Source organism: Piliocolobus tephrosceles, chromosome 7 (assembly GCF_002776525.5).
Source record: "Piliocolobus tephrosceles isolate RC106 chromosome 7, ASM277652v3, whole genome shotgun sequence".
Classification (NCBI taxonomy): domain Eukaryota; kingdom Metazoa; phylum Chordata; class Mammalia; order Primates; family Cercopithecidae; genus Piliocolobus; species Piliocolobus tephrosceles.
In genome coordinates, this window is record NC_045440.1 from 104,534,962 (window position 1) to 104,544,536 (window position 9,575).

The 9,575-nt window shown below is 45.7% G+C and overlaps 1 long non-coding RNA gene across 2 annotated transcripts in view; it reads left to right on the top strand.

Annotated features, from left to right (window-relative positions):
• Positions 1 to 8,133, top strand: part of LOC111520905 — a 52,279-nt gene extending 44,146 nt beyond the window's left edge. The window contains exon 7 of one of the 2 annotated variants that reach the window (XR_002724793.1): positions 7,839 to 8,133. This is a non-coding gene — a long non-coding RNA (uncharacterized LOC111520905). Of the gene's footprint in view, positions 1 to 2,436; positions 2,505 to 7,838 lie in introns of those variants that run through there. The other variant, XR_002724795.1, reaches the window with a different exon arrangement.
• The last annotated feature ends 1,442 nt before the right edge of the window (positions 8,134 to 9,575 follow it).

The following is a 9,575-nucleotide window of genomic DNA, read 5'->3' on the forward strand; positions in this document are numbered from 1 at the left end:
TGTGCTTTACCCAAGGGCAGCTTGCCTCCAACCCAGTCTGTTCTCCATTACTGCTGTGGCAATTGTTGTTGAGGAAATGGCAGTGATTTGCTCTTTCTGAGCTGGAGACGGGTTGTGGATATTGTTTTGTTCTGTTCTCCTCCTGCTACTCGTCTCCCCTATTTTGGAGCACAGTCTCTGAAGACGAAAGACAAAAATAGCTGTCTCCAAGGGAGAGGATGCTAATGCACTTTCTGTGCTTTCAAAGACTGGTTTTTTGATTGTAAAAACCTCCTCCTCCCGTAACTTAAACCTGGTAGCAAGTTCTGCTCTCTGACCACAAGAGAAAACACTTGTGACAGCCACTGGGGTTCACACACTGCTGTCTGCCATGAGAAGCCACAGAGAAGTGGTCTGCACTGGGAAGACTGAACAGCAGTGAGCGGGGGTGCACGCCCACCCAACTGCGGGCACCGCCACTCTCCGGCTCTCAGGCAGAGCTAAAGGAAGTGGCTCAGATATTCTTTGTTGCAAGCGAAGGGCATAATTATAATTTGGCGAAACACCCATTGTTAAGTGATCCAGCAGCCAGCAGACAAATGACTGCTGCGGAATAATGTCTGAGCACGCACAGCGGGCCCTCTGAGCTGCCCGTCAATCTGCCTTTACAGAGACAAGCCAGTCAGGTGCTGCCTTTTTAGGAGAATGCCATTCCTGACTCAGCCACGTACCATCTGTGTGACCTTGAACAAGTCACTTAGTCTCATTGGGTATCAGTTTCCCCATCTTTAAAAAAGGGAAAGTGATTTTTGGGTAGCCATTCTCTCTGGGTTTTGATAATATGGGGAAAGTACTTCAAAATAGACATTAAAAGGAAAGTACTTCAAAACTATAATCACTACAAAATATCATTATCCCTCTTTTAGCTGTGGAAGTATTCATCTCTAAAGGATTCAAAAAGTCGGAACAAATAAGCAATTAGGTCAAAAAGTTATGGTAGTGCCAAACTAAAGAAGTTACCACTCTGTGGTTTTTAGCTAATATTTAATGAGTGCAAAGCCAATTGTGTATTTCATTTCATCTTCACAACACTTCCGTGGGTGTCATTGATTTGCATTTTGCAGTTGACACTCAAGTTCACATAGCCAGTGATAGAATCAGAATCCAGCTCCTGGCTAGTCTGATTTCCAAGTCTAGGTTGTTAACCTGCTGCTAGAACATTGTGCTGGGGCCATTTCATTTGAAGTATTCTCTGTGCTGTTGGAGAGCAGTTGCCTGGTGGTTTCCTGGGAGCTCATAGAGCAACATGGTGTGTGTGTGTGTGTGTGTGTGTGTGTGTATGTGTATTTATGTTTATAAACAGGAGGCTGCTTTGCTTATTTTGGGGCCACTGATTTGTCTCAAGCTTACATGACCATCTCTTAGGGTCTTCATGGAAAACTTCTAGCTCAGCCAAGAATGTTGTGTCTGACCTCGTTTCGATGGTGAGAACAGAAGTGCTTTTAGTGAGTGTGCAAAGCCAGAGAAACAGAGTCTTGTGACACCATTGTAGAGGCATAGAAGCAGAGTCAGCAGGCAAAAAGCTGGGCCACCCTGGTTCCATGCCCTCGGATTGTCTAATCTCACTCTACTGGTCACATGTGCCCTTCCAGAGTCACTCTAGACTGTTCTTGTCCTTTATGGCCTGGTGGGCTCATCTCCTGGACCACATCAATGAGCCTCCTTGCCCTTTGTTTTCTGGTTGCATTTGGGTGATGGGGAGCCTTGGCAGGAGAAAAGAAAAATGCCAGGGCATTATTCTCCCAGTTCCCTCCCTCCTGGGTGGCTGGGGTTGGCTGCCCTTCAGTGATAAGGACTTCCAGCTGTTGCTAGCCCTGGGGTATCATGTATCCCTTGCAAAGTTTCTTACCTTGCTTATACTTCTATAAATGTCCCCTTACTAAACTCTCCTCCATTACCTAGCTGAAGTGTGCTCGTCGGCTACCTGATGGGACCCTGCCTGAAACAGTAGGACATAGGACCTGCTTCCTAGGACTATTGTGACAATGAAATGAGTGAATATGTGTAAGGCAGGTGCTCCACGTAGCTAGCACATGGAAGTGGGATTAGCCCCCTATCTCAGTGCATTTGCAAACGCCCTCTGCAGGGCTACAGTGTGACCAGCATACACTCTGTTTGGCAGGGTAGTTTGTCCAGTAGCCCCACCTCCGTTCTCTCCCCAGTTTTGGCTGCCTTCCAAAGGGAAATGATGCATATTCAATAAATTGAAGTCGGTGATTTGTATAATGGGAAAAAGAGAAAAAAAAATCCATTAAGTTCACTGAAGGTGCAAATGAAGGGTCAAGAAGCATACACAGAAGTTATGTATTTATTTATCCTAAGAAAATATATTAAGCACTTGCCATGTGCAAATGATTTGGCAATGAATAATATAGATGTGGCCCCATTCTCTCGCAGAGCTCCAAGAGGAAAGACTCAAAGTGAAACAGAGGATACTGAGCAATCTTTTCCCTCAGGGAGGTGAGGTGTCCACTGAGTTTGAAAGGTGAGTTGGTAACAGCCAGATTGGGGATAGGATGGTAGGGAGGCAGGGGGGCCTCTTGGGCTGAGGGGATCCCATAGCAAAGAAGAACATAGCTTCAGAACAACCAGCAGGGGAGCGAGTGTGACTGTGAGTTGCAGGCAAGGACTGGACCCTGGCAGAATTTGTCTCTTGTAGCAAGAAACCTGGACTGCAGTGACCAGTTTACACAGGGGAGAAACACGGTCAGATCTAGGTTTTAGATGGAGCCCTCCAGCTATTACATGAAGGACAAATTTAAAGTAGGCAAGACTTCCAACTTCTGGGGAGGCTTAGTAGTCATCAAACAGTGGACAAGAAAGTCCCCAACAAGGTCACGGGTCCAAGTGATAGGGAAGAGACAACTGTTTGAAGAAATACTCTAAGGGGTAAAATCTCAGGACTTAATAATTGATTGGCTTTGGGATATGAAACAAAGAGAATAATACTCCCCACCTGCCCCTAGTGTAGGTAGATGATGGATGGATGGCAGAGCCACCAACTGAGATGGAGAATGTAGAAGAAAAAGCAGATTTGGAAGGTGTAGTGGCTCTTGTATTGTCTATCTGGGACCTTGTGCACTTCTGGCCCCACTTTACTCTGATAACGGACCCCAAAAAGTGGAGCCATGATCCAAGTCAGGCCTGTCAAATTCACTCCTGGAGCTTGAATCTATACAGCGACCTGGTTCTAACCCAGCAGTCACCAGGTTATTCAGTGATCCCCTTGATTCTAGGAACCACCCTGCAGTCCTTCCAATTAATAAGCTGGTTGGGATCAGTCCCGTTGCTTGCAACCAAAGACTCCTAGAGGACAGATGAATAGTTCAGTTCTGGACCTGATGAGTTTCAGGCCCATGTGACATCCCTGTGATGACCAGCAGCTCCAGGAAGTATGAATCAGAGAGGAAAGGTCTGGGCTGGAGTTATCAGCATATGAATCATGGTTGAAACTAGGAAAGCATCAGGCCACCAAGAGAGAGAATAGCAGTGGGCAGAGGGTGGAGTCCAGGAGAACAAGTAAAAGCTGAGGGGAAGAAAACAGGAGAAACAGGAAATTAAATTACCTGAGAGGCCAAGGAGAACCAGGAGAGCAGGATTTCCTAAAAACCAAGAAAGTAAGAGTTTGAAGAATGAATAGTTGAAGATTTTACATACGGCCGAGAGGCTAAAGTAAACTAGGGGCTGAACTTTGGACTTGAAAAGTAGACTGTCGATGACTCATGGGGCAATCTCACCAAAGGGAGGAAGACGGAAGCCAGGCTGTGTGAGGTGGCAACGTGCACAGGAGGCGGGAGGTGAGGAATTGGAGGGAGTGGGTCTGGGCAGTTTTAAATGAGAGATGAAAGAGACAAGACAGTCCTGGGGAGAGGTGGGGTCAAGGGAGGGCTTATGTTAGTAACTGCAGTCAGAATTAGCCAGATGCAGAAGCCTTCCACCCAAAACCTACTACCATGTGGTCTGAGTGAATCAAGACTTGAATGGTAACAATAACCCCAACCACACAGAGCACTCTTTCCCAGGTGGGAATTTTGCCTGCTGTCAGAGGCATCATGACTAAATGTTGCGGGGTGGGAGGGGCTGATGAGAATTTTGGAAGTATATAAGCTGGTAGATTTCTTGTGCTACTCGTGCCTGACCTAGTTTCTAGACAGGACAAAAGCAGAACAATAACAATAACTAAGTGAAGAAAAAGAGGACAAATTATGTTTGTTCTTTCATATTCAAGTTAAAAATCCCCTTCCCACCCCAAAATTCAGGGAAAAAAAAGTCTCAGAAATTGTATTAAAAAGGACAATAATTGCTCTTAGGTTAGAATATGAGAATAAATTCCTGGCTGGGCATGGTAGCTCATGCCTGGAATCTCAACACTTTGGGATTATGGGCGGGGCAGATTGCTTGAGTCCGTGAGTATGAGACCAGCCTGGGCAACATGGCCAGACCCTGTCTTGACAAAAACGTAAAAAATTAGCCAGGCATGGTGGCTCGTGGTTGTAGTCTCAGCTAGTCGGGAGGCTGAGGTGGGAGGATCACCTGAGTCCAGGATGTCGAGGTTGCAGTGAGCTGTGAATGCACCACTACACTCCAGTCTGGGCGATGGAGCAAGACCTTGTCTCAAAAAAAGGAAGGCTTGGCTTGGCTGCTTCCTTGTGCTGATTAATGTTTCAGAGATATATTTATTGGCAAAGGATGGATGAAAATACAGTTGAATTAAGAAAGGTTTTTAAAAAAATTATTAAAAATTTATCGATATTATAAAATGTATATTTGCTCATTGCAGAAAGTTTGGAAAATACAGGAAGACATAAAAATAGCTTGAAGTCCCACTACTAGCAGTAACATTTTGGAATATTTCCTTCTAGGCTTTTCATCAAGTAGCATATCCAATTTTGACAGCTGTTTTCATGGCAACACCACTAAGGTCAGTTGCAAGGCTGGCCTCAGGAGCTACTGTACAATAGGAGCCTCGCGTACTGTGCGAAGGGAAGGGCAGAGGGTGACAGAAGAAGAAAAATCAATCTGAATGGTCTAGTTTTGTTGTATTTATTTATTTATTTATCTATCTATCTATCTATTTATTTATTTATTTATTTGAGACAGAGTCTTGCTCTGTCACCCAGGCTGGAGTACAGTGGCTCAATCTCGGCTCACTGCAACCTCTGCCTCTTGGGTTCAAGCAATTCTCCCTGCGTCAGCCTCCCGAGTAACTGGGATTACAGTAGCCTGCCATCATGCCCGGCTAATTTTTTGTATTTTTTTAGGAGAGATGGGGTTTTGCCATGTTGGCCAGGCTGGTCTTGAACTCCTGACCTCAGGTGATCTGCCCACTTCAGCCTCCCAAAGTGCTGATGGTCTAGTTTTAATATCTGTGGCAGAAAATAGTAACAAGAGAAAGCCTGAATATGCCCCAGAGTTAGATCTGGAACCCAGATCTCCTGATCCTAGGATCAGAACTCTTTGCATCATCAGACAGGTGTCTGTCATATTACGGGTGTAGATATTTAAGAAACCTGATATCCTAGTCCATTCCACCCTACATTTCCATGTCTAGGCTATCACTCTTATATGAGTAGCTGTGGTAGATTGGATTATTGTTCGCTATTCTTTGCTCCTTCCTTTATGTGATTTTGTGATGTCTTCCCAGTAGAGTTGGCCAATACTTTTTTGCCCCTTTGTCTTTGGACTTAACCATGTGTGATATTGTGAAATATACATATTTGGTATATTTGGTCTTGGTCCCATTTCCTGGCACACAACTCCTAAAATACTTGGAATTTCCAAAGTGATGCGTCTTCGTGTATGCTAATAAGCTGATTACGGCTAGCAGCCCCTAGGTAGTTTTGGGATGGGGGCTGGTCACTGGAGAGATCAAGGCAGGATTACAGGGGTGGAACTTTCAGCCCCACCCCACAACCTCCTGGGAGAGGAGAGGAGCTGAAGGTTAAGTTGATCACCAATAGCCAATTAATTGTGCCTATGTAATAAAGCCTCTGTAACAACCCCATAGGACAGAGTTTCTCTCTCTCTCTCTCTCTCTCTCTCTCTCTCTCTCGCTTTCTCTCGCTTTCTCTCTTTCTTTCTGGAGTTTTGCTGTATCACCCAGGCTGGAGTGCAGTGGTGCGATCTCGGCTCACAGCAACCTCCACCTCCTGGGTTCAAGTGATTCTCCTGCCTCAGCCTCCTGAGTAGCTGGGATTACAGGTGCCCGCCACCATGCCTGGCTAATTTTTGTGTTTTTAGTAAAGACAGCGTTTCACCATGTTGGCCAGGCTGGTCTGTTTCACGCATCCATGTGAAGAGACCACCAAAAAGGATTTGTGTGAGCAACAAAGCTGTTTATTTCACCTGGGTGCAGGTGGGCTGAGTCTGAAAAGAGAGTCAGCAAAGGGTGGTGGATTATCATTAGTTCTTACAGGTTTTGGGATAGGAGGTGGAGTTAAGAGTAAGGGGTGGATCTCACAAAGTATATTCTCAAGGGTGGGGAGAATGATGAAGAACCTTCTTAAGGGTGGGGGAGATTACAAAGTGCATTGATCAATTAGGGTGGGGCAGAAACAAATCACAATGGTGGAAGGTCATCAGTTAAGGCTATTTTCACTTGTTTTGTGGATCTTCAGTTGCTTCAGGCCATCTGGATGTATACGTGCAGGTCACTGGGGATATGATGGCTTAGCTTGGGCTCAGAGGCCTGACAGTCTCAAACTCCTGACTGTCATGCGCGTCTGTGTGAAGAGACCACCAAACAGGCTTTGTGTGAGCAATAAAGCTTTTTAATCACCGGGGTGCAGGTGGGCTGAGTCCAAAATGAGAGTCAGTGAAGGGAGATAAGGGTGAGGCCATTTTATAGGATTTGGGTAGGTAAAGGAAAATTACAGTCAAAGGGGGTTTGTTCTCTGGCGGGCAGGAGTGGGGGTCGAAGGTGCTCAGTGCGGGAGCTCTTTGAACCAGGATGAGCCAGGAAAAGGAATTTCACAAGGTAATGTCATCACTTAAGGCAAGGGCCGGCCATTTTCACTTCTTTTGCGGTGGAATGTCATCAGTTAAGGCGGGGCAGGGCATTTTCACTTCTTTTGTGATTCTTCAGTTACTTCAGGCCATCTGGTCGTATGAGGCAAGTCACAGGGGATGCGATGGCTTGGCTTGGGCTCAGAGGCCTGACATTGACCTCAGGTGATCCACCCACCTTGCCTTCCCAAAGTGCTGGGATTACAGGTGTGAGCCACCACGCCTGGCCAGGACAGGGTCTCTGGGGAGCTTCCAGGTAGCTGAACACGTGGAGGTTCGTGGAGGGTGGTACACCCAGAGAGGGCATGGAAGCTCGGTGCCCCTTCCCACATACTTGCTTTGTGTATCACTTCATCTGGGTGTTCATCTGTATCTTTTGTGATATCCTTTATAATAAACCAGTGTTGACAAAAAGAGTCAAACTCTATGAAATATTTGAAGAGATTTATTCTGTGTCAGGCCTCTGAGCCCAAGCTAAGCCATCATATCCCCAGTGACCTGCACATATACATCCAGACGGCCTGAAGCAACTGAAGATCCACAAAACAAGTGGAAATAGCCTTAACTGATGACATTTCACCATTGTGATTTGTTTCTGCCCCACCCTAACTGATCAATGTACTTTGTAATCTCCCCACCCTTAAGAAGGTTCTTTGTAATTCTCCCCACCCTTGAGAATGTACTTTGTGAGATCCACTCCCTGCCCCCAAAACATTGCTCCTGACTCCACCGCCTATCCCAAAACCCATAAGAACTAATGATTATCCACCACCCTTTGCTGACTCTCTTTTCAGACTCAGTCTGCCTGCACCCAGGTGAAATGAACAGCCATGTTGCTCACACAAAGCCTGTTTGGGGGTCTCTTCACACGGATGTGCGTGAGACATTCTGAGCCAAATGTGAGTGACCAATGGCCCATGACAAAGCCCTCTGGAGACCCTGAGAACCCACGTGTCCGTGGAGGTCGGGGTGCAGCTTAATTTTTTATACATTTCAGGGAGACATGAAACATCAGTCAAATACATTTAGGATATATATTGGTCCAGTTCAGAAAGGAGAGACAACTCATAGGAGGTGGGGTTTGAGGTTATAGGTAGATTTAAAATTTTTCTGATTGGAAAGAGTTGAAAGAGTTATTACCAAAAAAAAAAAAAAAAAAAGGAATATCTGGCTTAAGATGAGAGGTCATAGAGACTAAAGTTATATCATGGAGATGAAGGCTCCAGGTAGCCGGCTTTAAGGAGAATAGACTGTAAATATTTCTTATCAGACTTAAGGTCTGTGTTGATGTTAATGCTGGTTGGCTTTTCCTGAATTCCAAAAGGGAGAAGGTCATAATGAGGCATGTTTGACCCCTACTCCAGTCATGGCTTGAACCAGTCTTTCAGGTTAAATTTGGAGTGCTCTGGCCTAGAGGAGGAGGCCCATTCAGATGGTTGAGGGGCCTTCGAATTTTAATTTTGGTTTACAGCAGTAACTACAAGAATTTTTCCCAAGTTCTGTGAGCAATACTAACAAATTAATCAAGCGCAAGGAGGGGGTCATGGAAGCCTTGATTTATAGCCAATTGGACAGACGTATAGGAGATGACCTATTACTTGCGACTGGTGTCTGAAACATGGGGTAATTATCAGGCCTCTGAGCCAAAGCTAAGCCATCATATCCCTGTGACCTGCACGTACACATCCAGATGGCCGGTTCCTGCCTTAACTGATGACATTCCACCACAAAAGAAGTGGAAATGGCCTGTTCCTGCCTTAACTGATGACATTACCTTGTGAAATTCCTTTTCCTGGCTCATCCTGGCTCAGAAGCTCCCTCACTAAGCACCTTGTGACCCCCCCCACTCCTGCCCGCCAGACAACAACCCCCTTTGACTGTAATTTTCCTTTACCTACCCAAATCCTATAAAATGGCCCCACCTCTATCTCCCTTCGCTGACTCTTTTCAGACTCAGCCGGCCTGCACCCAGGTGAAATAAACAGCCTTGTTGCTCACACAAAGCCTGTTTGGTGATCTCTTCACACGGCGTGAGTGACAGTAGTCTTGTGGGGCTGGGGTCTCACCCTGTGGCGTCTGATGCTATCTCCATGTAGATTGGATCAGAACTGAATTGAATTAGAAAACTCCGCTGGTGTCTGCTGCAGAACTGATACATTGGTTGCTGGTGGGGAGAAATCCCCACATACTTCTTGGTGACCACAGGTAACAGAAGTCTGTGTTGATTGTTGAATGAGAGTACAGGAACAACTGATTTTGTTGATCCCTATATTCTCAAACCATGTAACTCACTTCAACTCATAGAAACATTAGTAGAAATGATGTGAGCAGAGGCTTTAAATGTGCTTTTGGGGCTTGACTTTGCCTCTTGCACTTCTGCCATCTGCCACAAAATGAATCTACCTGAATAGCCTCTAGTCCCAGAATGAGGCGACACTTGGAATAAACCTAAACACAACTAGCAGCCTGGAGTCAAGTCTATCTGGTTCCAACCACCCAAGACAGTCACAGCCAACCTGCACACCCATAAG